This window comes from Sminthopsis crassicaudata, chromosome 6 (genome assembly GCF_048593235.1).
Source record: "Sminthopsis crassicaudata isolate SCR6 chromosome 6, ASM4859323v1, whole genome shotgun sequence".
Taxonomy (NCBI): Eukaryota; Metazoa; Chordata; class Mammalia; order Dasyuromorphia; family Dasyuridae; genus Sminthopsis; species Sminthopsis crassicaudata.
In genome coordinates this window covers 30,537,082-30,550,860 of record NC_133622.1, presented here as the reverse complement: position 1 = coordinate 30,550,860, position 13,779 = coordinate 30,537,082, and the positions used below count along the sequence as shown (strand labels likewise).

The 13,779-nt window shown below is 35.9% G+C and overlaps 1 protein-coding gene across 15 annotated transcripts in view; it reads left to right on the top strand.

Annotated features, from left to right (window-relative positions):
* Window positions 1–13,779, top strand: part of RBM47 (RNA binding motif protein 47) — a 139,886-nt gene that overhangs the window by 91,638 nt on the left and 34,469 nt on the right. The window contains exon 1 of one of the 15 annotated variants that reach the window (XM_074273677.1): window positions 13,538–13,560. The exons of the other annotated variants lie outside the window; for them this stretch is intronic. The gene's annotated coding sequence lies outside the window, so the exon portion shown is untranslated. Of the gene's footprint in view, window positions 1–13,537; window positions 13,561–13,779 lie in introns of those variants that run through there. 15 annotated transcript variants of the gene reach the window in all.

Sequence of the window (13,779 nt, the reverse complement as noted above, 5' to 3'; positions counted from 1 at the left end):
TACCAGTGTCTCATAAGGTCAAAGCAGCAAAACTGGGAAGATTTCTGCAATACCCTGTGCAACCACAAGTTGGGCAGTAACTCATCTATGTTGCACTTTGGGAAAAAAACTATTGGCATATTGATCTCGCTCCTGGCAAAGATGAGAACCCTATGTTTTCAAGAAGAAGAAGCAGCAGCAGTAGCAATATTTGGGGAATAGCAGCAGTGCAGACCTGGATTCAACCTTTCTATGAGTACAGTAAGCAGGTTTGCCTGGTGGGGACTTAGGGGAAAGTCCTTGGGAATTATCAGATCCCTAATAGGTTTCCTTACTGTTCTATACTACGCATTACTTTTGGCTCAGGTAATAGTGGAAAGATCCCCAGATCTAGCCATCCACAATGTCTGGTCTCTGGTTCTGGAAAACTACCGTCTTCTGCAGTATTCTTCATGGGTCATGATTCCTGGGCCCCAAATGTTTGATAACACTGTGTACTTTGTACCAATGTGGACTTTCATGATCATAAAAATTGCCAATTTTTTGACTACTCAGCTATGTTGCTCGATACTTTTAAGTTTTTGTAATTCCAACAAGATTGTTCTAAGAATTAGTTTCTCACCTGACATGCTTGAGAAACTACTGCTTTATATTTATGATAAGAAGCCGGATCTCAAAATGTTTTTAAATTGCAAAAATTAGCTAAAAGGAATAAAGATCAATTGAAGCAAATGCATTAGTATCACAGATTTAGCACTGGAAGGGAACCTTGCTAAGTGATGCTAAGTCACACAGCTAATAAGTATCTGAGGTAGGATATAAAATCAGATTATCCTGCCTTCAAGCCCAGCACTTTCCGCTGTGTTCCCTGGGTGAGATAAATATTATATGTTATTTATTGGCTTAAACTAGTTAAACTTAAAATGTTCTGAGCAATAATATGGACTTGTTATTAATAATAATTATATGTCAGGACTTCTTAAACTTTTTACACTTGTGGCCCCTTTTCACCTAAGAAATTTTTATTTGACCTTGATTATATAAGAATGTGAAATAGATTTATAAATCAAACATTTACTGACAATAAATCATAATTTCTTATCACTCCTACATTCATTTATAGGTCTTATAAGGAGTCACAACCCATAGTTTAAAAAGCTGTTAGAGGACGGTAGTTTAGCATTTATATTTATAATATAGGGGCCTGAGTTAAAAATCTGACTTTGATATTTTTTATTTAATGTGACCTTATGCAAATTATATTAAATTGGTTTCTTGTGAAATGTAAGGTTTGAACCTAAGACTCATGATTCTTTTCGGCTCTTAAGAACTTGGAATCCTGTTGTCTTAACTTATCTCCTAGATGCTAGGTACAAATTTCCTTAGCGCCTCAGAAATCCAAATTTCCTACTTAAACTGTAATTTTAATATGATTAACATATTACTTTTTAAAAATTCCCCATCCGGAAAGGTTAAAATGAAAATAGACCTGTTACCCAGCCTCTCTGTAATGAATTAACAAATGAAAAATGTACTTTGGACATCGAATGCCAAGTTGCTTGGGGATCACTCTTTTTTTTAATTGCTGTGACATTTCGAGTAATATTTTATTTTGATTAGTGATTTGGGAGTTAAGCAAGTTTTTCTGGATTGGGTAATTGGATTATTTGGAGTGAAATGGTAATTGTTGCTGTTAATCAGTTACCCAAAAGTCACACATTTAGGCAAAGCTCTCTACTCATCCACTCAACTTCAGAGCACACAATATGGTACTTTCAATACTATAAGGGAACGTTGGAGCTTTCAAAGAGCAGAGAAAACAAAGCATTTATGGTACCTACTCATTCATCCTCAAGAAACAAGAAGGACCCCATTCTTGGGTCTTCTCTGAAAATGGCAGCTCTCTATGTTATATAGCAGCAGTCTTTGTAGTGCTGAAGATTTTATTTTTTTTTAAGGTGCTAACCTGAAGTTTCTATTGTTGTTCAGTCATTCACTACTTGACTCTACGTGAGTCCATGGATTTTTGGCCAAGATACTGGAGCGGTTTGCCATTTCCTTCTCCAGTGTGTCCCCTTTTGGGTATTAAGTGACTTGCCCAGGATCACATAGTGAAGTCAGATTTGGAATCTGGTTTTCTTTAACTCCATGCCCAGTGTTGTATCCACTGCAGCACCACCTAGTGGCTAGCCTGAAATACAACTGAGTAAGCTTTATTTTCTATGTTCTGGCATCTTGGATCCTCAGTAACAAGGGATCTAGCCTAATGAAACTATCTGTCCTCCATCCCTTTTATTTTTCCTGACAGACAATGATCCAACTTTTATTGATAGCCCCAAATTCGGATAGCTCGCTATATCATAAGACAGTCATTCCGGTTCTAATTGCTAGGAAGTTTTTTTCTTATATCCAGCCCAAATTTGACTCTTTGCAAGATATTTGCTCTCAGGGGCCAAGATGATCAACTTTTATTTCTTTTCTAAAGAAAAAAATTTAAAGTCTAATTTTAAAATCTAATTTAAAATCTAATTTAAATGAGCTAAATAATCTCTTCAAGCCATTTTTCCAAAGCATAATTTTGAAACCACTCATCAGTGAACAAGCACTTATTCAGTGTTTGCTATGTGCTATAACATGGGGTATACACAAAAAAAGATCCTTGCTTTCAAGTAGCACCCGGACCCAGTCTAAGAGCTCAGTTATGTACAGAGAAGATAAATATAAGGTAAAACAGCAGCTATCACTGAGGGAAGGCTTTAACATTAGGGGAGATCAGGAAAAGCTTCTTGCAGAAGGTGGAATTTGAGCTGAGACTCATGAGAACTTCATGAGTTCAGGAGAAGCCATGAAGGGAATGCAGAGAAATACCTAGAAGTGGTAGATAGAGGTATATCCTGTGAAGAACTACAAGGGAGGTCGGTCAACAGCATAATAGAAAGAACAATGAACAGGAGAAGTGGGTTCAATTCTTGACTGTCACTTAGTACCAGCATAATAAGCAACCTCATTGAACCTCAGTCTCCTCATCTGTAAAATGAGTTACATTTAGCTCTTTGGTTTCGTCTAATTCAAAGATATGATTTCTACCTTCACAATAGCTTTCCTCATTCTGGCCTTTCTGGATTCTGGAAGGGACTTCAGGGACCTGCTAGTTCAATTATCTCATTCAGCAGGTGAGGATACAAAAGTCCCAGGAGCTTGTTACATGCCTAAGTTAGCATAAGCATCAGAACTGTGTGATTAGCACCAGATTTGCAAACAGCAGACTTATTACAAGTCTCCCAAATGGTTCTTGAATCAGATTAAAATATGGTTGGAATTATAGTGTATATTATATAGTGGAATTACATAGTTTGAGTTAACAGTGCTTAACACAATGCCTGGTACATAATAGGAACTTAATAAATGTTTATTGACTATTGATTTGCAAAACAAATGATAATACATCATGTTAATATATGTTCCATGTATCTTATTTCCCCTCAAATATTAGAAGATCTTCCTTTCTTTTTTAATAACAGAGGTCTGCTGTCTACCTCTTGTGGTATTATAATTGACATTTCCATACTGCTTGAAAAACAATGAAACAGTTCTTTTAAAAGGGGAAAAAAAAAAAGGTTGCAATAGTCTCTGAGGTTTCTTCCTGTTCTCGGATCAGAGAGTTTTTGGAAATAGTTTTCTTGAGCTAAACATTCCCCTTGTAATCTCTTATTACTTATTCTTGAAATCTTTTAAAAAACAGATAACAATAATTATAACTTACATGATATTATATAACTATTATCTATCTTACATAAATTATATAATTATGACATTATACATAACCTCTTTCTGCCCAACAGTTCTTAGAGGTAAGTAATATAAAAGCAATTTTCTCCATTTTGCAGATGAGAGAACTCTGGCTTGGAGAAATAATGTGACCTGCGTGGATTAGTATGACTTGGCAATAGCAGGGCCAGGATTTAAAAGCTTTGGGTTTCTGAACCGTAACTCTCTTTCCTTGCACCCTTTCATATCTCCCAGGGAGCTCTCTCAGTTCAGATTCATTGCCTCTCAATGACCAAAGTTCAACTCGGGACTTAATTGTCATGATTTCTGAACTGTGAGACCTAGATCCGTGGGCTGTATCTTACAGTATAATTGTTCTCTCTCTTCCTGGCTAACAACTCTTTAATTTTTTAAAATAAATTTAATGATATCTTTTTTTAAAACAATATCTTCATTTCCAATATGCTCTTCTCTAATTTTTCCTCTTCCTCAGATGAGGAAGGAAGAAACAAATGAATAAATGGAATGGGGAAAGGAAAGGAAAAGAAAAGAAGAAAAGAAGGAAGGGAGAGTAGGAGGGAACAGTGGGTTGGAAGTTTAAATGAGCCAACCCAATGAATCTGCTGTATTGCATGGTCCTTCTCACTCACTCACCTCCTACTATTAGAGGGAGGTACATTTTCTCTTCTTTTGGGACGTCATTATAATTACATGCCATTCCTTTTTCCCTGTTTTGTTCTTTGCATTTTCATTGTTGTCATTAAATGGATTTTTTTCCAGCTTAAGTTCCCTTAACCACCTTGGCTCGTGTACCCCTGGTTTTGGGGTAGGACCTGGGAGGTATGATTACAATTCAGATTTTCTCTCTGTTCATTTCTTTATGCCACAGTTGTTTCCATTTTCTTACAGGCCAAATTTTTTTTTTTTTTTTAACTAACTTTGCTACCAAGTGCTACTTGAATGGTTCCATTTTTACCTTTTTCCCCCATCCCTTACAGAGAATGAAGAAATAAAAAAAGAAGAGATCAAATGCAAGTGGTGTTTGGGGGAGAGGAGCATGTCAGAAACAATAAAACTAACAAATTGATTGTTTTTCCATACATAGTTCTTGAGCTTATTTTGAGTTCTAATGCCACATTACACTTTCTACAGATTATAGAAAAGGCACATTTTATACCACATTGTACTAATGTCAAACCAAAAAATCTTTGTCAGATATCATCAAAAATGTATTATTACAATATCAGGAACATAATTTCAGGAATTATGATTGTGAAATATTTATTTTTTGTGGGTAGGGGGATCTCATTAGTTCCTTGAGCCACTATAGTAATAATTCCCTATAAAATAGGTACATTTTGTGAACTTGATCATATGGATCCTTTAATAACTGATTAATTTTTTTATACCTGATGAAGTAGGGGGCTTATCAGACCTTCAAAGAAACTTATTATCTGTGTGGATTATAAAAGTAAAAGGGAAAAATAATCTTGATAATATCTTAAAATGGCACTTTCCAAAATGGGGCTGGTTGGGTGGAGGGGAGAGATCAACAAATGAATGACCAAGCAGAGATCAAATGGAAAATACCAAAAGCTCAGGTTTATTCAGTTTTCTTAACCATTGATACTACCTTCAATACCTTTCAGGAATAATTCAGCCCTGACTTCCAATTTCAAAGAAACTTCTATCTTGACCCATAAATCCTTTTCAGAAAATACCTCTTGTCCATTCTCAAATGGTACCTACTCTTTTTTGCTTTCTTCATCACCCCAGCAGCTTTTCCACTAACATCCTTCTTTTAGTTGACTAATTCAATTGCATTTGCAATCATTGAAATCGTACGTACATTACTCTGAAAGAATAGTCATTATAGACCTAATAAGCTATGGCTCCAAAGACCCTGAACTCAAGAAGCCTTCTTTCTCATCTTACACATGACCTTAAATGTATTCTCTAAATCCTCTCCTTTTCTCTATAAGCTTTCTTGATAGTTACATCCATACCCATGACTTCAATTATTGCCTCTATAAAGTTACCCCCAAATCTGTACTTCCCTATGTTTGGATACCCAACTGCTTATACAAGGGGCATTTGAATATTCTACTAGCAATTGTCTAAAACAAGTTATTTTCCTTCCTTAATTTGCCCCTCCCTTTACTTCCTTATTTATTTTATTGTCACTATGGTGACAATGCTATCTGTAGCATCAACATCTATTACGAATCTGGTTGGGACCCTGGGAATTAGGAGGGTCTTTTTACTTGGGCTAGTTTTCCCCTAAAAAGGCATGGAAGCCATCCTAGAAACTTGATTCTTCCAAGAGATTGACCATCAAATTCTTGAAGTGATTTCCCAATCCTCTGAGACATGTAAGAACCCAGTGGACTGAGTTTTAAAAGGGGGGAAAAACAGGACTGGGGAAAGAAAGACAGGAAATAGAATTAGAAAATGCTGAGTTATGTGTAATTGCCCTCTGAGAGATATCTAAGAATCTGTCTTCAAGTGAATCCTTAGACCTAGGAAAACAGATAATAACTTGTCTTGACATCTCTGCTCTCAGCCGCAGTTTTCTTTAGATTTAGAAGGAACAAAATTGCAAAGTATTCTGAGCTGTCTTCCTGAAAATTTTCCATTTATGACTGGTTAGACATGTTTATCTTTAAGTCTAAGTTACAGGTTCTGGTTTACCCAATGTATATGAGTGTACCAGGTGCATTTGCCAACTTAGTCTTTCTTAAAAAATCAGGTTTGAACATGTCATTCCCCTGGTCAATGGTCTCCCTGATGTGGATGTTGTTAGTCTTCCCCCCCCCCCTTTTTTTTTTTTTTTGGTCATGTACATCTTTGGCAATCTAATCAATGGGTTCCTTCTTAGAATAATGTTTCTAAATGCATAAGATTACAAAGGGAACCAATCATTAAAACACAATTATAAATAAATATATATTTAAACAAGTTCATGGACCTTAGAGTTAAAAACCTATGTCCTAATTCATATGGGATAAAAATGTAATCTTCTTAGCTTGGCATTTAAGACCTACTTTAGTCTGGTTCCCACTTACATTTTCATCTTTATTTCCTACTGTTCTCTTTTCTGAGCTCTTATGTTCCAGCTAAATTGGATTACTTCAAACTCAATACTCATTCCCCACTTCAAATACATTCTCTTCACCTTTGCCTTTGTCTTTCTTTTAGCCTTATCTCAGTGACTCCTCCTGTTATTAATGTTCTTCCTTGTCTCCATTTTCATTTTACTGTTTTTGTCTATAGTCTAGTAAAATGCAGGCTATAAGCCTGTAGAATGTTAGTTCCTAGGGTAGAGACTATTTATTTTTGCCTTAGTGCTTCTGACAGGCATTGTGCCTCATGTACAATAAAGGACTCAATAAACATTTGCAGAATTGATTATATGAATAGTCATTACTTTAGAACTCTATGATAATTGGAATATAATTACAAAAAACAAGGATCTCAGGGGGGGAAAGTTACTTTCCTTAAAGCCTTGAGATCAAGGGAACCTGGTGAAAAGGAAGTTGCAATTCATGGAATCAGCTCTCCTGGACCTAGATTGTTTTTTCCAGTTAATTAGATTTCTTTTTTTAATGTTGTTGAATGTGTTCACATCACTGCTACACACTTTGTAAGCCTTATATGATGTGTTGGCTGTCAATTCTCATATTGTGGCTGTATTTGCAGATACATTGTAGAGAATGCAGGTTCCAAACCCTTTCTTCCCTCAACCAACTGAATGTATCAAGATAATTTATGATGGTGGTGGTGAGTTAGCCTAGTAACTTCCATCCCCACTTAGTGCCTCCATCTTTCTTTGAATCAGTATTATTATCTGATTTATAAGCTTCTGAAAGGCAAGGACTCAGCAGAGCATATCAGAATTTGGGGTGGGATTGAAGATAAATAATAAAGGAGGGATTATGGGAATAGGGTGGAAGAAAGGGTTAATTGAGATTTTACAATAGTTTAACTTAGATTAAATCTTCCATTTTAAGGAACCTAGAGAATGTCAAGCAAGAATATAGTTTTATAGTTTTATTTTTTATTTAAAATGTCATTCAACAGTATTAAATTTTCTACTAAGTTCTCTTTTGTATAATTCTCTGAATACCATGTGCCTAACACCTGGTATATAAGGTGACCTTCCTTTTTCATTTTCTACCAACTTTTTAAAAACACAACATACTTCTTTTTTTTTTTTAATGGATAGCTACTGATTTTTATGTCACCTATTTGTTCTACAGTATCTCTTCCTTTATTCTCTCTTAGAGAGACATCCCTTAAAATAATTTCTAAAAAAGAGTAAGGGGGAAAATAGTTAAGCAAGTGTAATCAACGTATCAGAATTATCTGGTGTTTCACATCTGTAGTTCCCAACTTCTATGAATCGGCATCAGGAAAGTATCTTCTGTCCTTTCTTTGGCGCCAAGTTTGAATATTAAAATTTCACAACATTCCGTTTTGATTGTTTTGTTGTTCTTTTCTATTTATGTTTTTGTAGTCATTGTATATCTTATTTTCCTAGTTTGATTCTTTCACTTTTTGAAAGTTTATCTAAGTCTCTGCTTGTTGTTTTGTGATGGTTCAGTCGTGTCCTATTCTTCCTGACCTCATTTTAAGTTTCCTTGGTAGAAATACTGGAATGGTTTGCCATTTCCTTCTCCAGTTCACTTTACAGATGAAGAAATAGGCAAACAAGAGTCAAGTGACTTACTCAGTCACACAATTAATGTTTGAAGCTAGATTTGAATTCAGATCTTTCTGATTCTAGGCCTGGCACTCTATCCTACTGGACCACCTAGCTGCCATTTGTATTCAACATATTCATCATTTCTTACTGACAAACTATGAGCTTAAAGTAACGATGTAAAAGAGCTGTATTTTCTAATAAATTTATCCTAAATGTTCTATTTTACTTTGTAAGAAAACTGTCCTGGCTGGCAGTGTAGTAACTGGTGAAAATATAAATGTGATGGTTTTTACAGAGCACTTTTGAACTCTGTTTAGTGATGTGTCATATTGTGACATCACTACGTCAAAGTTAGTGTGAACAACTGTGGCAATAAGAGCTCAGAATGCTCTGCCACAGGTTGGACACAAGTAATCCCTAGGGATTTTTCTGGTGGATTCTTTAACTTTGCTCATCTCCCTTTTCTTCTGAGCTATTTCAGTTCTGCTTCACTCATACAGCACAGCCCCTCTCTGAAGAGGGCCCACTGTGCTGGGTGGTCCTATGCCAGAGTCTCCCATGTCATATCTAAAGTCTTAAGAGATCCCTTGAGAATGTCCTTGTATTGCTTTTTCTGGTCACCGTATAAGTGTTCCCCATGGGAATTCTCCATAAAATAGTCTATTTGACAAGTGTAGGTTATGCATTTGAACAATCATGGCCAGTGCAATGGTTGCACTTTCTGCAGCAGAGTGGGAACGCTTGACAGTTTAATTCCTCAGTGTCCAGTACCTCATCCTGCCAGGAGATCTTCAGAATCTTCCTAATGGAAGCAATTCCGTTTCCTGGCATGGCGCTGGCCCATTGTCCAGCTTTCACAGATGTATAACAATGAGCTCAGCACAATGGCTCAAACTTCAGTTTGAAGTCAGTCCAATAGCTCTTCTGTCCCACACTTTCCTTCTGAGCTAGCTCTGGCCATGCCAGATGAAGATTCCCACCTTAAAAATGCTCTCACACTATTTCATTCTTTAGGCAGGATTCCTTAAACATTTTCTGCTTCTGACCCTTTTTCACCAGAGAAATTTTTATGTAGCCCCAGGTATATAAAATATAAGTATATAAATCAAACATATACTGATTAAAAAAAATTATAATTTTGTAGATCTTCCCCACCCTCACTTTCCCTAACTCAAATCCATGTGGGTTCATGACCCACAATTTAAGATTTACTCTAGGGAACATCAATATTTGTTTAGACCTATGAAAGGAAGATATTTAGATTGTGCCTTGGAAATGTAGTAGTACTTTGAGCTAGGTCTGAGTGAGGGAGAGTGTAATGACTAGTTAGGATTTAGGTTTGTGGTCAAGTAATTAGTAATGTACATAAAGATCAAATTTACTTTCCCTCAGTATTGTTGGGGGAGGTTCCCAGTGTATAACAATAAGTACATCACCTTTCTTCTTTAAGCTTCTGCTTTCCTCCTCTTTCCCCTCCCCTTTAAGCCACAGATTTGCCTTCTCTCAGTTTGCATGTGATGATTCTTTCTCCCTGAATAATAATACTCTGGGTGAGGGGGATTCTGTAAAGAAAAAGGATTTACTTCTCTGGAAAATAAAACTGGATTTGTAGGTAGAGCCCTTGTCCTTAGGTAGACACTGATTTAAAAAAAAAATTAATATCAGTTTAATTTAACTATGGTTTAAGGAGGAAGGGAGAGCTTTTCTAGTAAGAAGAGAAAATTCTAGTTTTCTCTTTGTAATGAAAGATGATTGAATTCTGTGTTTGGGTTTAATACACAGCTTTGAGAGGGTCTGCTGCCATAGCAACATGGATATTATAGTATATCATATCATACCTGTTTTAAGTGTGATGTAATATCCTATCATATCTTTTATATTTTATTTTATTATAATTAGTCTTATCTTGAGAGACTTCCAGTGTTATTCACTTAGTATAAATGGCCCCCAAATCTTCATATCATTGGGCATCCTTTTAGTTTTCCTTAGGATATCCAAAACAAGTAATCTTCTATATAGAGTGATGATAATATAGATAGAGAAAACTTGGGTTGTGCAACTATGGAGCTTAAAATCTAATAAAAGAGTGAACTGTATATTACCATATAGAAAATATAAGAGAAGTATAAAAAAGAGAAAGTAGGTACTCATTCAAGTTCTTTTGAAATATATAAGCAACTCTGATTCTACCAATTTGAATTTGTAATTCTCCAGAAATTTTTTTTACCCTGAGGCAATTGGAGTTAAGTGACTTGCCCAAGGTCACAGGTCACACAGCTGGGAAGTGTCTGAAAACAGATTTGAATTTAAGTCCTCCTGATTTCAGGGGTAGTGCTCTGCCCACTAAGCCATTTAGCTACCCCAGAAATTGAGATTCTTAAAACATTTTAAATAATTTCCTTCTTTGAAATTTGAGGGATCTTAGTTGGGGGAATTTAATTTGAATTGTTGTTGCTCTTTGGTCTTGAAGAGGACCAGTTCAATTATGATCCTCACAGGCCACAGATTTATGTATTTATTTTTATTAAATATATAATATTTATTGAAGCATTTATTAAACATATGCTAAGCACTATGTTAGAAGCTGAAAATACAAAGGAAAAATGGAAAATGGATGCTGCTATTAAGGAATTAACATTCTCTTAGAGAAGAAAGCATGTATTCATGCAAGTTTACATTGAATTAGTAGAAAAATAAATACCATGTAAATAGAAGGAATGATTATAGTAGTATCGGAGTGGATCAGGAAAATTCTTCAAAAAGAAAATGGTGTTTTATCTGTGTCTTGAAGCAAGTGAAGATTCTTTTTTTTTTTTTTTTAATAATTATAAATTTTTTTGACATGCATGATATGCATGAGTAATTTTTTTTTTTATAACATTATCCCTTGTATTCATTTTTCCAAATTATCCCCTCCCTCCCCTAGATGACAGGCAATCCCATACATTTTACATGTGTTACAGTATAACCTAGATACAATATATGTGTGTAAATCCAATTTTCTTATTGCACGTTAAGTATTAGATTCCGAAGGTATAAGTAACCTGGGTAGGTAGACAGCAGTGCTAACAATTTACATTCACTTCCCAGTGTTTCTTCTCTGGGTGTAGCTACCTCTGTCCATCATTGATCAACTGGAAGTGAGTTGGATCTTTATGTTGAAGATATCAATTTCCATCAGAATATATCCTCTTACAGCATTGAAGTGTACAGAGATCTTCTGGTTCTATTCATTTCACTCAGCATCAGTTGATGTAAGTCTCTCCAAGCCTCTCTGTATTCCTCCTGCTGGTCATTTCTTACAGAGCAATAATATTCCATAACCTTCATATACCACAATTTACCCAACCATTCTCCAACTGATGGACATCCATTCAACTTCCAGTTTCTAGCTACTAAAAAAAGAGCTGCCACAAACATTTTGGCACATACAGGTCCCTTTCCCCTCCTCAGTATTTCTTTGGGATATAAGCCCAGTAGTAGCACTGCTGGGTCAAAGGGAATGCAGAGTTTGATAAATTTTTGAGCATAGTTCCAAATTGTTCTCCAGAATGGTTGGATTCTTTCACAACTCCACCAACAATGTATCAGTGTCCCAGTTTTCCCACAGCTGCTCCAACATTCATCATTATTTGTTCCTGTCATCTTAGCCAATCTGACAGGTGTGTAGTGGTAGCAACAGATAAATTTAAACATTATCCCCTTCCTCATAGCAGAGAAGTGGGAAAATTAAAGCAGAATTGTGACTTTGTCAGATGCCGTCAATGTATCCAGTCATTTTGTTTAACTCTTTCTCTTGGTTTTGAGGGGCAGATTCCATTTGGAGATGGGGAGGCTGGTGTGCTGGAATCACCGTCCCTAAATACTTTTATATACTTATATTATATTATTATTAAATACTTAATGCTTTTAATTCTTGTCTCCTGATTTTTCTCTCTGCTTCCAACTTTCATGTATCCCAAACTGGTCAGGTTTTCTGGTTTTAGTAAAGCAGTTGTAAGTCAGAAATCTGCCCCAATGACCACTAAAGAGCAGTTGTAACCCCAAAGTTATAAGGGGTGGGGTAGGATATGAGAGTCAGACCAGGAAACCACAGTTCTGTACTTTTATATGCCATGGTTTTTGGTGTGTTTCACCCCAGATTAGCCATCCATTCTGGAGACTTTTCATTACTCTTTCCTCTTGGCCTCTTTTCGACACAGTGGTTTTCTCTCCTTCCAGCTGCACTGAAAAATTCAGCCTAGGAAAAAGACTTTCTGTGTGGTTCCTTCTCTTAACTGCTGGAAAAGAAGCATTATTTACTTTGCCTAAGTGCTTCGGGCCCTACTGCTCCGTTGTTATGTACAGACTGTTTTTATTGTCATGAATCATGTTTTATTATCCCCTGGCTTTCATTTCTTCTCTTCCAGCCCTTTTCCCCCCCTCTCCTTTCTGGTAAGATTGTTTGGGGCTCCCAGTTTTTGTAAGCAATACTTATATGTCAGCACCTTTCTGCCAGTCTTGAATAACTTGTCAGTTTGTCTGCTGGAACTGATCATAAGTGAAACATAATATTCCAAAATCATCTACATTCAATGTAGATGTAGATTCTAGTCATTCTTCAATGACTAGGAGGAAGAATAGTCTGTTGAAAATACTACATTTCTGGGTAAGATCTGCTCTTTCCTTATCTTATCACAAGTTATTTGCCTTGCTCCTATGTTTGTGTATGATTCATTCCCTTTGGGTTAGTTTTGGAGTGGGAATGAAATATTTCGGTTAAAATTTCTTTCCTGTGAAAATGGCAAAGCTTTTTTCTTCCTTCTGGATTTAATTTGGCCCTCCAGTTACAGCTAATTTTCTATTAATTTCCAAATTGCTGCTGAGAGTTCTAGAGATGGCAGCATTTAACATCTCTTTTTCTTTCTGTCCCACCCACTCATCCCATTCCTGGTGCCTTTAGCAAATTACTTCCAAGGAATTTAAATGGGGCAAAGCTCAGTGACCAATAAAAACATGTGTGCTACGCGTAACTGAGGTACAGGGCTCTTGTGATTGAGAGGAAGGGTTATTTAAGCTAAGGTGTTGTTCCTGTTAACCTGTTGTGCACAGGTCTCCAGACTAGAAAGGTAGGGAGACCCTTATTTGTTTTAAGAAGGATGGGAGGATGGATATATTTTATTTCACTAATTTAGGTTGGGTTTAGTAATTAGTAGATTGTCTTAATTTTTCATTCAGTAAAGTAAAAATACTTGGAAAGTAACTAATTCATTGATTTCTGCTTCAGTGTAAATTTAATTTAAATGTTGTAAAAGACATGTGCCTAATAGCAACATCAGAAAACTTAA